The sequence below is a fragment of the Chiloscyllium plagiosum genome, unplaced genomic scaffold, assembly GCF_037043375.1.
Source record: "Chiloscyllium plagiosum isolate Xiang-an unplaced genomic scaffold, Cpla_swu_hap1 HiC_scaffold_8, whole genome shotgun sequence".
NCBI lineage: Eukaryota > Metazoa > Chordata > Chondrichthyes > Orectolobiformes > Hemiscylliidae > Chiloscyllium > Chiloscyllium plagiosum.
The window spans coordinates 27,880,294-27,898,225 of record NW_028270146.1 but is presented as its reverse complement, the minus strand read 5'-3'; the positions used below and the strand labels follow the sequence as shown (position 1 = coordinate 27,898,225).

General features: G+C 40.8%; 1 long non-coding RNA gene across 3 annotated transcripts in view; it reads right to left on the bottom strand.

Annotated features, from left to right (window-relative positions):
* The window catches only part of LOC122553417 (uncharacterized), a 28,605-nt gene extending 10,673 nt beyond the window's left edge, over positions 1–17,932 (bottom strand). For 2 of the 3 annotated variants that reach the window (XR_015757847.1, XR_015757848.1), the window contains exon 1: positions 17,498–17,932. This is a non-coding gene — a long non-coding RNA (uncharacterized LOC122553417). The remainder of the gene's footprint in view (positions 1–17,497) is intronic. The other variant, XR_015757849.1, reaches the window with a different exon arrangement.

The window sequence follows — 17,932 nt, the reverse complement described above, 5'->3', positions numbered from 1 at the left end:
GGGTGACACGGTGGCTCAGTGGTTAGCACTGTTGCCTCACAGGACCAGGGTCCCAGGTTTGATTCCATCCTCGGTCGACTGTCTGTATGAAGTTTACATGTTCTCCCCGTATCTGCGTGGGTTTTCTCCGGGTGCTCCAGTTTCCTCCCACAGTCCAAAAATGCGCAGGCCAGGTGAATTGGCCATGCTAAATTGCCCATAGTGTGAGGTGCATTAGTCAGAGTGAAATGGGTCTGGGTGGATTACTCTTCGGAGGGTCGATGTGGACCTTTTGAGCCAAAGGGCCTGTTTCCACACTGTAGGGAATCTAATCTAATCTGAAGTGTACAGAGAAAATTACCCGGATTAAGCTAGCAAGGTTGACTACCAAGTTTAAAACAGACAAAAAATTTATTCACAGAATGACACAATGAAACACGAAGAACAGAATAAAGAACCCCTATAGAATTCAATCTGTCGAAACTAGACTTAAGTATACTGTTCTGAATATTCACAACAGTCCCAATAAGCAAACCCACTATGAACATGCAGGGAGTTACACTCTTAAAAATTAAAGAGCTGCAGATCCTGGAGATCTGAAACAAAACAGAAACTGCTGGTGAAAACTTAATAGGTTTGGAAGAATTTGTGGGAAGAAAGCACAGTAAATATTTTGAGTCCAGTGACTGTTCATCACAACAATATTCACTAGCATCTAAAAAGCCAAGATTTTCATCAGCAATTTTTGATTCTGATCCCGCGAGTTATAATTAACCAGATACTGTACTGGATTAGCCATGTAAGTACAGTGGCTGCAAAAACATATCAGAGGCTAGAAATCCTGCAGCAAACAACTCACTCCTGATCCTTCCGAGCCTGTTCAGCATCTACAAGGCACACTTCAGGAGTCTGATTAAATATTCCCTACTTGAATGGGTGAATGCAACCCCAAAACTCAAGAATCCAAGCTACTGAAGTAGCTTGTTGGATTGGCAAAAAAAAAATTATTCTCTCCATCACAGGCACTCGTAGCAGCAGTGTGAACAATCTATAAGATATACGGCAAACATTCACCAGTGCTCCTGAAACAAAACTTCAAGATCCACACCCAATAGCATCCAGAAAGACAAATGCATCAAACAGCTTTAACTTCCACTCCAAGCCATTTACCATCCTGACTAAGAAATATACCATTGTGAAGACTTTAGTGAGGGTGCAGTAGAGGTTTACCAGGATGCTGCCTGGATTAGAGGGTGGTGAGCAATAAGAAGTGGTTAGAAAAACTCAGGTTGCTTTCTTTTCAGCAGTGGAGGCAGAGGGGAGACTTGATAGAAGTCTATAAAATTACGAGATGCATAGATAGGGTTGACAGTCAGAATCTTTTTCCCAGAGTTGAAATGTCTAATAGTAGGGGCATGCATATAAGGTGAGAGGGGTAAAGTTTGTAAGGAAATGTGAAGGGCAGGTGTTTTCCATAGAACATGGTAGGAGTCTGGAATGCAGTGCCAGGGATTGTGGTGCAGGCAGATCTGATAAGGGGATTTACAGGACCTTTAAATAAGCTCATGAATATGCAGGGAATGGAGGGATATAGACCAAGGGCATGCAGAAGGGATTAGTTTCATTGGCATCACATTCAGCACGACATCATGGATCGAAAGGCCTGCCCCAAGCTGTACAGTTCTATGATCAATGCCTCTTCAGTGTCACTGGGTCAAAGTCCTTGAACTCTATTCCTAATGGCATTGTGGGTGCCCCTATTCCAATTGGATTGCAGCAGTTCAAGAAGGCAGCTCCACGCCACCTTCTCAAGATCAACAACAAATGCTGGCTCAGTCAGAAATACCTACATGCCATGAGTGACTTATTGAAGTATCTGACTTCACAAACACAAGTGGTCGGGACATTTTACAACTTTCTCAGTATGAATTTCTTCTGACTTGGAATGCTGGTTGATCCTCTGCTTGTGGATTACTAATTTTGGTTCTACTCTGTAAATCATTTCTTCACTGGGAATTTTTATTTCTCTCAAATATCCTTTTGCAGAGGGCATTGCTCCTTGTGGACTTTGCCATTTATATGTTTCTTTATCTGTAGGAGACTTAATTGCTTGAATTTTCTTCCTGGGCAATCTGAGTTCAATTGTGCACCATTCTGGGCCAAAGGTGTTGGCCATTGTCCTTTTCATGAGCTTGTATGAAATACAGCACAGGATGATTTGATCAGGATTGCCATCATCACACAAAAAAGTTTTGATAAACACTATCTCAATGTCAAGCTTACACAGTGTGCAGGTAGCTACGGCCCTATTCATGATGTGGCCAATAAAACTGATTTTGTATTTTTTAAATACATGGGAGCATCAAGGAACCCTATCAAAACTAGAATCAGGGCAAACTCTGTGCTGGTTGGAGTCATACCTGACAGATAAGCAAATAGTTGTGGTGTTGGATGTCGGTCAGCTCCAGAACATCTCTGCAGGAGCTCCTCAGATAGGCTAAATCAACTTCATCAATGACCTTCCCTTCATCATAAGGTCAGAAGTGGGGATGTTCACTGATGATTGCACAATATTTAACACCATTTGCAACTGCTCAAATACTGAATCGCTCAATGTTCGAATGCAACAAATCCAGACAATAACCAGCTTTAGGCTGACAATTGGCAAGCAACAATCATACCCCACAAATGCCAGGCAATGAACATCTCTAATGAGAGTCAATCTATCCACCATCCCTTGACATTCAACATTCTGGAGGTTACCATTGACCAGAAACTCATGTGGACTTGCCATAGAAATACCTTGGCTTCACGAGGCAGGTCAGAAGCTAAGAATACTGCAGCGAGTAACTTACCTCCTATCTCCACAAATCCTGTACAGCAATTACAAGGCACAAGTTGGGAGTAGTAAGGAATACTCCCCACTTTCCTGGATGAGTGCTGCTCCAACAACACTTTAGAAGCTTGACACCATCCAGAACAAAGCAGCTCCTTGACTGCCAACATATTGCTCCACCACCAATGCTCAGTAGCAGCAGTGCGCACCCACCTACCAGACACACTGCAGAAATGTGCCAAAGATCCTTAGACAGCACCTTCCAAACCCACCAACACTTCCCCCTAGAAGGACAAGGGCAACAGATACTTGGGAACAATGCCACATGCAAGTTCCCCATCAAGCCATTGTTACGCACCAGCCTAATATACATAGGAAGTAACCTGGATGCTGACTTTTATCTTATTTAAAGGCACTATGTTATGTTCCAGACGTAATTGGATTGGTTACACTACTCAGCTTTAAACAAAACATATTTTATTCTTATCCTACAGTTAAAATATAAACAAAAGAAAGTCAAACAGGTATAACTTTAACTCTGTTGATAAACTTAACACAATAATAAATTACATAACAACTGTTCCAGTAAAGTAACGTCCCATAAACACACCCTCGGCAAAGGCAAAGTCAGTAAAACATTGTCTCACAACAGCAGTGAGAGAACTCAAACTTGTAGATGTAGTCAAGAGATGTACAGCTGCTTCCACAATAAATTTCAAAACTCCAACAATTTCTGAAAGCTAAACTAAAATCTTGGTTCTGTAGGAGCCTGACCATGCCCATTCATGCTGCTTCTATTGTTCCAACTTTAAAAAAAAGTCCTTACAAGCTATTTACTTTATTGGCTCGGGAGAGACAGCTTGGCACCCATGGCTCAAAACTTCTCTTCAAAAAAAAAGCTAGCACAAAGTACACCTCTTGAAACCATAGCATTATCACATCGCTCATCGTCCTGACTTGAAAATATATTGTCATTCCTTCACGGCCACTGGTCAAAATCCTAGAATTCATTCCTCAACAGCAATATGGGTCTACCTACAGCACGTGAACTGCAACGGTTCGAGGAGGCAGCTCGCCACCACCTTCTCAAGGGCAACTGGGGATAGGCAGTAAATGCTGGCCTAGCCAAGGATGCTCATGTTCCATGATAGAATTTAAAAAATCATGATTCATATGAATCTCATTGAGGCACATTAACACCATCTCATCTGATGGCCATCTTTGTTCATGGTTGCATGAAGTTCCACTTATCCCCAGATGGGTGCAAGTCATGGATGGATCTGGCTACAATGCTATTGAATTATTTATCCTGGCAGATTATGTCATAGTACTTTGCCCTCATGAAAACACGGCTGCAGAAAGACACCTTTGATTACAATAGATTCAACAGTGGTCCATGTTTATTATCCCCACATTCCTGTGGGAAGAAAGATGATAGATCCTGTCAGACAGTCCCTGAATAGACTGTCAAAGTCATTAGATGTGGCTTAGTTATTGGTGAGATCCTTCCTCAATGCCCACCATCTCAATCCCTCTGCACACTGCCATCTAGGTGGTGCTGGTGACAAAGAGACTATTGTCCATCTTCATGTGGAATGTGTCTTTGCAATAAAGGTTCTGGAAAGTTGGGCAATGTTTCATTTGTTAAGATTTATCCCAAACACCTTTGTGATGCTAAATTCTGCACTCTACAGGGATGTACAGTGTAAAGAATAACTGTAACCAATAGACAAGCAACTCTGTGAACAATAGTTAATAGTTGTCAATGACCAAGTATTTCACACTGGCACTTTCAAGATCCAGGAATTACTAAGGAAAAATCTAAAAGCTTTGGGCAGCCACAACAGTGGCTTGAAAGACTGTGGGCTTTCCCTCTTCTAAATATAATAAAGCCCCTCAGGCAATATGTTTGACATGTTATGAATATTGTGAATATTAACGTCGTGTGCTTTTGTAATTTTGTAAATTTTATGAAAAAAAGTATATTTTTGCAAAACAGGAAAATGCACTATTAAATGTATACTATTAAATGAACTACGATAGAGGTTCCAATCTTCTTTCCAGCTCATGGCTAACCAGGGGTCCCACCTGCTCTTACCAACTGCCATTGATGTAAGTTGCAGATTGATACCCAAGCTGCTTGGCCATGTCACGAAATCATCTTCTTTGGCCATCAAGTCCTGGGATGGAACTCAAACCCAGAGAGTCTGGCTCAGAGACAGGGATTCTACTCCTTCACCTTCTAGATATACTGATATAGATAACAAGAAAAAGTGACCATAACCAAGAGAGTGAGAAGTTGATTAAGATAGATGGTTTACATTGTGCAAGCATTTACAAGGGCATTTCATTAGCCTTGAAACAGGGGTGGAGAAACAGTCATACCATAGACAGGGTCACAGAATATTCTTCCTTTTACTGCAATTTCAGTGAATGCAGGGAGGTGGAGATATTGAAATGTAAGTAAAGATTTCAGCCAAATGCAACAAAAACATCAACATATTTTCTATTAAAAATTAACAACTAAGGTGTGAATGATTTATTTTAGGTCATTGCCTGTCACCAATCTGATTAATTCACCATACAAGGAGCAAAACACACTGTCAACATGATATTTCTCTAAAAAGAATTTCCACTAGCAAAACAACTAGGGTGTTTTGATGGTTTTGTTGAGTTGTTGCAACTCCAGTTCATTTTCCAAGAAGCAAGATAGGAAAGTAGGGAGAGGATGGGGAGGAGGCAGCAGGTTTACTTGCCCTCATGCAGAGAATAAACCATTAAAATGTTTAAAGGCCTACTAAGCCCTAATGGGAATGACTGGCTAAAAGTTTTCAGTAGGTCTCCTGGCAGTGAGTGTTATGAGTCAGCCATGTGATAGCAGACCAGGTCCATTCCTCCAAACGGAGCCAACCATGTCACCCTGCAGGCACAGGTTGTCGTGTGGAGGGTTTGAAAGGGCCTTTTAATTGTAGAATTTAAAAAGTTGGCACTCTCTGTCTCTGAATCAGCCTCAGATTTACGAAAGCAGCTGCTTTCTTCAGCACTGAACAGCCTTTAAATGGCCATCCAAATGCGAGAGACTACCGACTTCTTGATGTATGGACAATTGAGCTAAAGAATGAATATGTAAACATGACGTTGTTTACATTTCTTGCTGGCTTTAAACCTGCATTTGTTGGCCATCCCTAAGGCAATTGGATGATCAACAAATGCTGGCTTCATTGGTCCCATCCTGTGAAAAGCCAATTTAGAGTTATATAGTCATAGAGATGTACAGCATGGAAACAGACTCTTCGGTCCAACCCGTCCAGATATTCCAACCCATTCTAGTCTCATCTGCCAGCACCCGGCCCATATCCCTCCAAACCCTTCCTATTCATTTACCCATCCAAATGCCTCTTAAATGTTACAATTGTACCAGCCTCCACCACATCCTCTGGCAGTTCATTCCATAAACGTACCACCTCTCCGTGAAAAAGTTCCTTAAACATTGAATTAACTTGAGTCTGTCCACTGCTATAAGAACACACAGCCCTCAGAAATCATGCTGTAGTTTGAGAAATGTGCATTCTCTATCTGCTGAATTTCTCAGGGCCAGACAACATCACTATAAAACAGCCAAATTCAATGAGCAATTTTGCAATGAAGCCAGTGTGAGATTTCTCCCATAGCTGAAATCACTCAAGCAAAGAGGGATATTGCTCAAAGAGATTCTAGGCTGATGAAAATTCTTGTAAGAACATTTTAAAAAATGCTTTTTTAAAAACTGCACTAGAACATTTTCTGAAGTGAAACTGCAAGGTGTTGCTCTGTAGAACAATCTCCAAAAGAACATATTTGATTCTGGATCAGGATTGAACTCTTTCACTCCAACAATAACCTTACAGACACCCAAACCTCAGTGAAGCATCACCGTTATCTCCTTGCTCAGCTGGAATAACTGTAATTAACTTCCCTCTCAGTAAATTTATGGGCATTGATTTGATGCAAATTTTATTCAAGTAATGTCTCTCCCCAAGGTCTGTAAACAAGCTCTAATTCAGTTCAATATTACAATTGAATATAAACTTATCCTTAGGCTTAGTTGGCGAGATAGAGTTACACCGATAACGGAGGTTCAATTTCCACACTGATTTATTGATTGATTTATTGTCACGTGCACTGAAGCACAGTGGAAAGCTTTGTTTTTGAGCAGTACAAGCAGAACATTGTAAGCAAAGATGTACAGGTCAAAAAGACTTACATGGGGCAATAACGGTTACATTACATACAGTGTGTGCAAGGTTAGATGAACGTTAGCAAGATCAGCATTATTTGAGGCTGGAGAGTCCACTCATCAGTCTAATAATGGCCAGGAAGCTGTTCCTGAACCTGCTGGTGCATGTGCTTAGGCTTCTGTATCTGACGGAAAAGGTTGTAGGAGGAGATCATTACTGGGGTGCGATGAGTCTTTGATGATGTTGGCAGGCTTTCCACGACAGCAAACCATGTAAATGGAGTCTATGGATGGACAGTTGGTTTCCATGGTGGTCTGGGCTGTGCATACACCTACTGTATTTTCTTTCAGTCCTAGGTAGGGCAGTTGCCATATCAGGCCATTATGCAGCCAGCCATGAAGGACCCTCCTTGTCAACCTCTTCTGTTCCCTGAGACCTACTGCCTCTCAGATGAAAGTACCGCCAGTTGACTTTCAGTGACAGAACAGCCTAAGGCCTGGTATTTACCTTTATTTAAACGTATGTCTTCAGTAGCCTTTTAAGTTGTCTTCTTCTTTGAAACCTTCATGGTATTCTGCATTTGGAGGTTTATTCCAAGCAATTCAGAACTTATACCCAGCCCTGCCTTGTCCAAAAGTCCTAAACCTATGTCAACAAACACCTCAGTAATTATCTTGCAGGTGACTTGCTAAGCATCTAGCTAAAATCACATGATTTATTGAAAATGCTGTTTTTCACTCACAGTTCCCACGAATTAAGAAAACAAGATAAGATCTAGGCCATTAATTCAGACAAACGTTGAATAGTGTCAGCTGAACTCTTGGCACCTGTATACTCAATTGGTATAATAACCAGTTGAAAGCCACTTTCAGGCTTAGCCGTATTGAAAAGGACCCAACAGTACTGAAAACAAATAGCTTGTGAAAATTAAATGGCCAACAAAGGGGAAAACTGGAATGTACTGAATAAAAATCACCACATCTGTTATATGACACTGTATTAAGACAAATTACTTAGTATAATGATGTCCTTTTAAATAAGGAAGGGTCATTTTTACTTTTAAAGTGCTTTCTTCCATCATTATCAGTAGCTGTAACAAAACATATGTACAGTATCTAATTGTTTCTTTTGCTTCCTCATGCAAACTTAATTTCCCTTCTGCAAACATTGCAGTTCTTTCATATCAAAGTATCAAATACATAGTATAAATGTATGAGGAAGATTTTCTTCTAATTGTTACAAAAATTTGTATTAATATGGTGCAGTAAAAGCAATAAATTGTTTTCAGATGCTGCACAGCAAGATTGGCAGCAGACAGTGACACAGAGCCACATGATATGAGGACAGGTGATTACAACTTGATAAACGAGCAAAATTTTAAAGGAACTAGGCATAAGCTATAAAACTCCAGTAAGTCAAGAACTGAATGACACCCAAGACAATTCATTTTTAAAATATTTACCTTTTAGATATAACAATACTGGATAAGCCACATTTATTGCCTACCCCTAAATGCTCTGTTGGTGGTAGCTGTCTCCTCAAACCATTCCAATCATTACAGTCCACATGTAGCCATGGCAATGTAAGGTCAAGAATCCCCAAATGGCTGAGATGTTGGGCAACACCACAACTAGGTGGAGCAGTGCAATTCCCCAATGCAAAAGGCAATAGAGATGTGCTTGAGTGAATATAGCACAATGATCATATCTGTTGCACTGAAATTCAATTCAAGCAGACCACAACAATTCCTTGTTGTGGTTAGCACTGCTGCCTCACAGCGCCAGAGACCCGGGTTCAATTCCCGCCTCAGGCGACTGACTGTGTGGAGTTTGCACGTTCTCCCCGTGTCTGCGTGGGTTTCCTCCGGGTGCTCCGGTTTCCTCCCACATCACAAAGATGTGCAGGGTCAGGTGAATTGGCCATACTAAATTGCCCGTAGTGCTAGGTAAGGGGTAAATGTAGGGGTATGGGTGGGTTTCGCTTCGGCGGGTCGGTGTGGACTTGTTGGGCCGAAGGGCCTGTTTCCACACTGTAATCTAATCTAATCTAATCTAATCTTGTATAAAATTTTAAACTAATTGCAGGATCAGGGTAAATAAATAGCACAAATTATAATCAATCAGTCTAAAGATTTATTTTCAGCTCAGTACTTCTAGTGACTGTTCACTAGAGCCATGTGCAGTTTGATGTTGCCTGACAATTAATTAGCTTTCTTTTTTATTATATTCTACCAAAGAAATTTATAGATTGGTTATGGTAGTTGTTGTTTTCCTGTATCATACAACTACCTTAAAATTTAATGTTCTGCTTGGCATGATGCCACGCTTACAGATGGATCTCAGAGGCTATTTTTTCAGTGAAAACATATACTCTGGGAAAATAACACATGGTAATGATGAAGGAACATGTTATATACCACAAATCCTGACGTTGTGGGACAGGAACAGTAAGTGGTAAACAATAATGTTCCCTTGAAACATTAATCGTGAGTGCTGGATCTAGGTTGAACATATTAGTACTGAGGAATGCCATAAATACCACCCACTAAGTCATATGGACTTGTGGGCAGAACAGCTTAGGATCTCAAAGGATGTGGAGGTGCTGATGTTGGACTGGGATGGACCAAGTCAGAAGCCACACAACACAAGGTTATAGTCCAACAGCTTTATTTGAAATAACAAGCTTTCAGAGCGCTGTTCCTGTGTCAGGTGAAGCCTGACCGAAACGATTGAGATCTAACATCTGGTCATCTTCAAAACCTCTGCAGCCATTGTGCACAGTGGCAGGAAGAATAGATTTGAGGCCAAAATGCCAAATCAAGTGGACTGCTTTCCTGAGTGCTGCTGAGCTCCTTGAATGTTGTTGCATTGACGCAGGTGGTGGGGATTGATTGTGCACCAGGAGAACTCTCTACTCTTTTATGATTCAAGCCTTGCGATATTTTATGTCCACCTGGGATGGTAAATGAGGCCTTGATTTAAAGCTGCATCTGACCGATGGATAGTCCATGCAGCGAACCCGAGTTACTCTTCTGACTTGGGGAGATATTGAAGTAAAGGGGAATCACCTTACAACAATACAGATTGCACTGATAATTAATCCGCCTGCTCAAAGTCCATAAAATCACATGGATGTCTATTTATATTTGAGTTACCACTAAAAACACCCATTTTCACCCTCACAGGGTTGCGTGATTTTGCTCCTGTCATAACTTGCTATTGTTGAAATCCTTACTCATGCATTTGCCATCTTTCACTTTGATTATTCCACCACTCTCCTGGCTGGTCTCCAGTCTATGAGGACTGAGGTCATTCAAAGTTCTGAAATCCATGTCTTAACTCGAAGCAAGTCTTCTTTCTCTTCCACTGGTCTAAATTGGATCATGGTTGAGCAACTTTTTGATATTAAGAAGTTTTGTTTTAAATGATCCTGTGAAATGCCTGAGGATGTTTTATTATATTAAAGATACTATACAAACACAAGCTGCTATTGTTGTTATTGGCTTCGAGATCTGCCTTCATTATATTTCCCTATGTAGAGTTTTCCAGTATTTACTTTCATTTTTGAAGTCTGCAGCTACACTTTTCAAATAACTCCTTTGTCGGCATGTTAAGAACTGAACCCAGGAAAAATCAGAAAGACCTCAAGAGGACCACCATTACAATCAAGAAATAATGACTGACCAGCTGAGACAATATCCATTAAGAGCAATTCAGTGCTAAATTAAGACTAAAAGATGCTTTAAGAAACTTGCATTGCCGTTAAAAAAAAATTCAGATGGCAGGCCTTCCAGTATGCAGGAACATGGCCATAGTCACCATTCAAGGTATCATCAAGACAACAGTCTGCACCATTCACTACAAGGAACATCACTGAAAATTCTATACTTGCACTGGGAGAAGACCATCTAACTACAATATAGACCAGCAGCCTACATGGCACTATTGACACCAATGTATGTACTTCCATTTCATACTTGCAAACATTGCACCAGTATTCAGCAAAAAAATACAGACAATTGCCTCCCATATTCATTATTTGTTGATAGTCTCAGGTTTATGTGATGTATTATTTCAAAACAGGAGATGACGAAAGATGCCCATGACCAGATTGTTTGTATCAACATCCAATTGAACATCCAACAGAAAATATGGGCTAAGTTGCAAAACAAACAAAGCATTCTAACTGATATTCAGAAAATATAAAGCAGACTACAACAAAGAATACCATAATAAGTCTGGATAGATAGACAAACCACCAATGCATCACAGACAAAGATAAAGGTATTCCTCTATGTTAAAGTATATGTAGATGTCTTTTGTTTTAAGTAGCTTGACATTGCAGATAAGCTTTTAGTGAGCAAAAATGGGATGCTGTGATAGGATTACATGTTGTCATTGTCAGCTCTGCCTCTATTCAAAGATAACATCCGTTCACGATCATGAGTTTCTGCTGCATGTACTCAGTTGTCTGAACATGCTGAATACTGACAATAGATATTTGGGCACATCAGGCAGAGCATCTACTAGGAAATGGGATCCAAAGTGCAGGATTTACTTTCCTTTTCTTTCCTTCTCTGCCAATACTCTGTTATCATTAAGGCATTAGAATAGAACTATTGTGTTACACAGCGCGGAAACAGACCCTTCGGTCCAACTCATCCGCACATACCAGATATCCAAAACTGAACTTCTCTCATTTGCCAGCATTTGACTCATTTCCCTCCAAACCTTTGCTATTCATGTCACACTTTGTTTTGAAATGGTCCTGTGAAATGCTTTAAGATGTTTTATTACATTAAAGGCACTTATACAAATGTACCCATCCAGATGCCTTTTAAATGCTATAAGTGCACCCACCTGCTCTGGCAGCTCATTCCATACACATACTACCCTCTGCGTGAAAATGTTCCCCCTCAGGTTCTTTTTAAATCATTCCCCTCTCACCTTAAACCAATGCCCTCTAAATTTGGAGACCGCTACCCTGGGAAAAAGACCTTGGCTATTCACACTATCCACACCCCTCCTGATGTTATAAATCACTATAAGGTCACCCGTCAGCCTCTGGTGCTCCAGGGGCAAAAAACCCCAGCCTTTCCCTACAGTTCAAATCCTGCAATCTTAATAACAATGTCTGATGTTACTGGAAGGACAAGTTTGGACATGCTGCCATTTTTGAATGTTTGATAGTAAGTTCCTCTCAGTCATTAATGTCAGGTGACTCTCTGTGTGGAGTTTGCACATTCTCCCCGTGTCTATGTGGGTTTCCTCCGGGTGCTCCAGTTTCCTCCCACAGTCCAACAATGTGCAGGTTAAGTGAATTGGCCATGCTAAATTTCCTGTAGTGTTAGGTGAAGGGGTAAATGGAGGGGAATGGGTCTGGGTGGGTTGCGCTTCGGCGGGTCAGTGTGGACTTGTTGAGCCGAAGGGCCTCTTTCCACACTGTAAGTAATCTAATCTGATCTAAGTAATCTAATCTAATCTAATCTATGATATCCCATTTCAAAGAAAGCTTCAGAATGTCCTTGTCTTTTGGAAATTTGGACAGAGTGAGGACTGCAAATGTTGGAAAATCAGAGTCGATAAAAGGAGGAGCTGGAAAAAGCACAGAAGGTCAAGCAGCATCAGAGGTGCAGGCGAATCAACGTTTCGGGCATGACCCTTCATTAGGACTTGTCTTTTGAAACATTGGCCATTTGAGAATTGAGAAAACAGAAGCTGACAGTGGAGAGACTGAACAACTATCCGGACTCGAGTATCATTGAAGTTAGTTTTGCAGGTTTTTTTGCCCGATTCCAGAGATTCTTAGTGATTCCAAAGAATGCAGTGAAGGCATTGTTCTAGTGGAATTTCCCTCATACTATTGGTGTGGCTGACATATAGTCCAAATCCGAGCTAACAATAAAGACAGAGAAAATAAATGAGAAAGATAAACTAGCGAGGAATATAAAAGCTGATAATAGGAACTTCTTTAAATAAATAAAAAGAGATAAAATTGAACACAGAGTTCTTAGAAAATGAATCTAGGGAGACGGTTTTGAGAAACCAGGCAATATTAGAGGAATAAAGCAGATATTTTTCATCAGTCTTTATGGTGGAAGACTCTTCAAACATCCCACTAATAATAAAGAATGCGGGGAGGAATTAAGCATCATCACCATCGGTAAAGAAGTAACATGAGACAAACTTATGAACCTGAAGGCAAATAAGTCTCCAGGTCCTAATGACTTGTATCCTCGGATCCTAAAATAGGTAGCTGCAGAATTAGTGGACATTGATTGTAACTTTCCAAAAGTTGTTGGAATCTGGAGAAGTGTCACCCCTATTCAAAAACAGAATGGGAAGTAGAGGAGGTAATTATAGATTGATTTATTGTTGGAAACTATTGGAACCGGCTATTAAGGAATAAAAATCTCTACAATATGGAAACATACTTTTCGATCCAACAGGTCCACATCAATCTTCCGAAGAGTATCCCATCCCCCAACATTTACCCCGACTAATGCACCTAACATAAACACCTCTGAACAATTTAGCATGGCCAATTCATCTAACCTGCACATCTTTGATTAAATTATGATTTTCCAAATGTATGCTTTCATGGTGGCTCAGTGGTACGATTCCAACCTTGGGCAACTGTCTGTGTGGAGTTTGCACGATCTCCCTGTGTCTCCATGGGTTTTCTCTGGGTGCTCCGGTTTCCTCCCACAATCCAAAGAGAGTCAGTGTGGCTTCATGAAAGAGAAATCATGTCCTACTAAATTATTGAAGTTTTTTTTACGAAAACCTCAACCAGAATGGTTAGAGGGGAATCAGTAGGTGTCTTGTATGTGGACTTCCAAAAGTTGTTTGATAAGGTAACTCACAAAGCATTAAGTCAAAAGATAGAAGCTCACAGAGCTGAAGATAGTATATTGGCATGAATAGAGAATTGGCTCATGGGAAGGAAACAATGAATGGAGATAAGGGATTTCTTTCAAGTTGGTGACTCATAACCAGTGGCTTTCCACAAGTATCAGTCTGGGACCACAAGAGGATTGATGAGGGCAGAGTGGTAGATGTGATCTATATGGACTTCAGTAAGGCGTTCGACAAGGTTCCCCATGGGAAACTGATTAGCAAGGTTAGATCTCACGGAATACAGGGAGAACTAGCCATTTGGATACAGAACTGGCTCAAACGTAGAAGACAGAGGGTGGTGGTGGAGGGTTGTTTTTCAGACTGGAGGCCTGTGACCAGTGGAGTGCCACAAGGATCAGTGCTGGGTCCTCTATTTTTTGTCATTTACATAAATGATTTGGATGTAAGCATAAGAAGTACGGTTAATAAGTTTGCAGATGACACCAAAATTGGAGGTGTAGTGGACAGCGAAGAGGGTTACCCCAGACTGCAACAGGATCTTGACCAGATGCGCCAATGGGCTGAGAAGTGGCTGATGGAGTTTAATTCAGATAAATGCGAGGTGCTGCACTTTGGGAAAGCAAATCTTAGCAGGACTTGTACACTTAATGGTAAGGTCCTAGGGAGTGTTGCTGAACAAAGAGACCTTGGAGTGCAGGTGCATAGCTCCTTGAAAGTGGAGTCGCAGGTAGATGGGATAGTGAAGAAGGCGTTTGGTATGCTTTCCTTTATTGTCAGAGTATTGCACAGAGGAGTTGGGAGGTCATGTTGCGGCTGTACAGGACATTGGTTAGGCCACTGTTGGAATATTGTGCACAATTCTGGTCTCCTTCCTATCGGAAAGATGTTGTGAAACTTGAAAGGTTTCAGAAAATATTTACAAGGATGTTGCCAGAGTTGGTGGATTTGAACTATAGGGAGAGGTTGAATAGGCTGGGGCAGTGATCCCTGGAGCGTCAGAGGCTGAGGGGTGACCTTTTAGAGGTTAACAAAATTATGAGGGGCATGGATAGGATAAATAGGCAAAGTCTTTTCCCTGGGGTCAGGGAGTCCAGAACTAGAGGGCATAGGTTTAGGGTGAGAGGGGAAAGATCTAAAAGAGACCTAAGGGGCAACTTTTTCATGCAGAGGGTGGTACATGTATGGAATGAACTGCCAGAGGAAATGATGGAGGCTGGTACGATTGCAACATTTAAGAGGCAGTTGGATGGGTATATGAATAGGAAGAGTTAGGAGAGATATGGGCTGGATGCTGGTAAAGATATGGGACTAGATTGGGTTGGGATATCTGGTCGGCATGGACGAGTTGGACCGGAGGGTCTGTTTCCATGCTGTACGTCTCTATGACTCTATAACTGTTAATAGAAGTGTTCTGTAGCCAAATATGCAGACAACACAAAATAGGTGGAAAGGCAGGTTGAGAGAGGGATACAAACAGTTTATAGAGAGTTACAGATATGTTAAGTAAGTGGACAAAAAGGTAGCAAATGGAATATAATGTAGGAAAACGCAACATTGCTCATTTTGGAAGAGAGGACAGAAGAACACTATTATTTCAATGGAGAAAAACTGCAGAAAGCTGCAATACAAAGTGACTTTGGGGGTACTTGTGCACAAAGTACAAAGCTAGCATATTAGCACAGGTTGGCCCTTACAGTCGGTTCTGATAGAATGCGATAATTCCGTTATGTAATCCTGCGTTACAAGAAAATTGCGCAATAGCCGCTCAATTTAAACTATTGGGGCCAGAATTGGATTATAACCAATACAGATAAGGAAAGCACACATTCAACAAGTAACGGTCTAAATTCTTCAATCACGTTAAGCCAATTCGTGTTGAAGGAACATGCATTATAGAAGAACCAACTGCATTTCAAGGAGATTGGAATATAAGAGAAGGGAAGTCTTATTGCAACAAGGTGCTGGTGATACCACATCTGGAGAACTGAGAGCAATTTTGATCCCTTTATTTAAGGAAAGACATAATTGCATTGGAGGTATTTCAAAGAAGGTTCACCAGGATGATCCCTGGTATGGAGGGAAAGTCTTATAAGCAAAGCTAAACAGGTAGATCCTCTACTCACTGTAGTTTAGAAGAATGAAAGATGGTCTCATTGAAACTTATAGGATTCTTAAAGGGCTTAACAGAGTCAATGCTGAGAGAATGCTTCCCCTCATGGGAGAGTTTAGGACTAGATGGCATCATCTCAGAATAACACTGAGATGAGGAATATCTTCTCTCAGAGAGTTAAGAGTTTTTGGAACTCCTTACTACAGACAGCTGTGAAGGTAGAGCCTTGGTGTATTTTTAAGGCTGACAATGATAGATTCTTATCAGAGGGGGAATCAAAGGTTCCAGGGAAAGGGCAAGAAAGTGGATGTGAGGAATGTTGGATCAGCAGTGATCATACTGAATGGTACAGCACAAGGGGCCACATGGCCTACTCATGGTCCTTTTTCTTATGGTTTCACTGCAGTATAATCATGTCATAATCATAACTGCACTGTACACTAGTTTTGTTGACCTACAGAAGCCTGTTGTCAAACACTTCATGACGACATGTCAATCATTATTAGCTTGGCAGAATATGATTATCAGTTCCATAATTTTACATCAGTCTAAAAGCAGAGGAATAAGATATAGTCTTCCAGTAAACAATACTTGTCTTATTGCCAAGTAAATATTGAGTGCTCACCAATCCTTGTATATGATTGGCTCATAGTCAAATATAAAACATAAAAAGAAAATTTCAAAATGCAAATGGCATGAAATTTGTACCACAATAATTAGGGATAATAAGATGCCTGCGCAGGAATTGTATGTTGGTCCTAAAAAGGGTAATGCTAAAAAAAATTAAGCTTGACCCAAACTGATGATGTTGTAAGAATTTAGGTTGGGAAAGGCAGAATGGCGGTTTAGGATTTTATACAGGAGACATGTATCCAAAGTGTCTTTGCAGTCTTAATAACAACGTCTATCTTATAAATGATGTGGAGGTGCCAGTGTTGGACTGAGGTGGACAAAGTTAAAAATCACCTTCCTGGTGAAGGCCTTTTGCCGGAAACATTGATTCTCCTGCTCCTCCGAGGGTGCCTGACCTGCTGTGCTTTTCCAGCACCACACTCTCGACAAAGTTAAAAATCACACCAGGTTATAGTCCAACAGGTTTATATGAAAGTACAAGCTTTTGGAGTGTTGCTCCTCTTCGAAATCTTGTACTTTCAAATAAACCCATTGCACTGTAACCTGGTGTTGTTCGCTTTTTTAACTTTATCATACAAATGTAATTTGTACCTGTTTGCTATCATGCAACAAACAATATTTTGTTTAAATCGAGCTTCTTTTTAAAATCTGGGATGAATGCACTGTGTCTCGAGTGAAGTGGGAATGCAGTCATAGAGATGTACACAGCTTTCAAAACGGAATGGTATTGAAAGGAAAAATCAGTAACGGCACAGTGGAAAATACATGAGCCTTTAGATGCAGAAAAGACACTCAATGAACGACTTCTTTCCCTCCCTCCGAGCAGCCCAGCAGAGACAAAAAAACAGGCCAAAATAGTCACCTTCTTTGCCGTCCTATTGTTGGAAGGGTCTGTGAAATTTTGTTCTCTCCCACATTAAAAATCACATAACACCAGGTTACAGTCCAACAGGTTTATCTGGAAGTATAAGCTTTCGGAGCAGCTCCTTCATCAGGTGATTGTGGAGTATAAGATCTTAAGACACAGAATTTACAGCCAACGTTTACAGTGCAATGCAACCGAAATTATATGTTGAAAAAGTCCTGGATTGTTTGTTAAGTCTTTTAGAATGAACGTGCTTTCATATATAAATCACACAACTTTTAAAAAGTTACATTCTCGAGTACACTTTAACAACTGGTGTTCTCTACCACCATTGATTGAGGAGGGACACCCGATTTCAACACATACCGGCCTCCCTCCCTCCTCAAAAGACAACGATTGAATGACGAATAAAATTCTCGAGGAGAAAGTGAG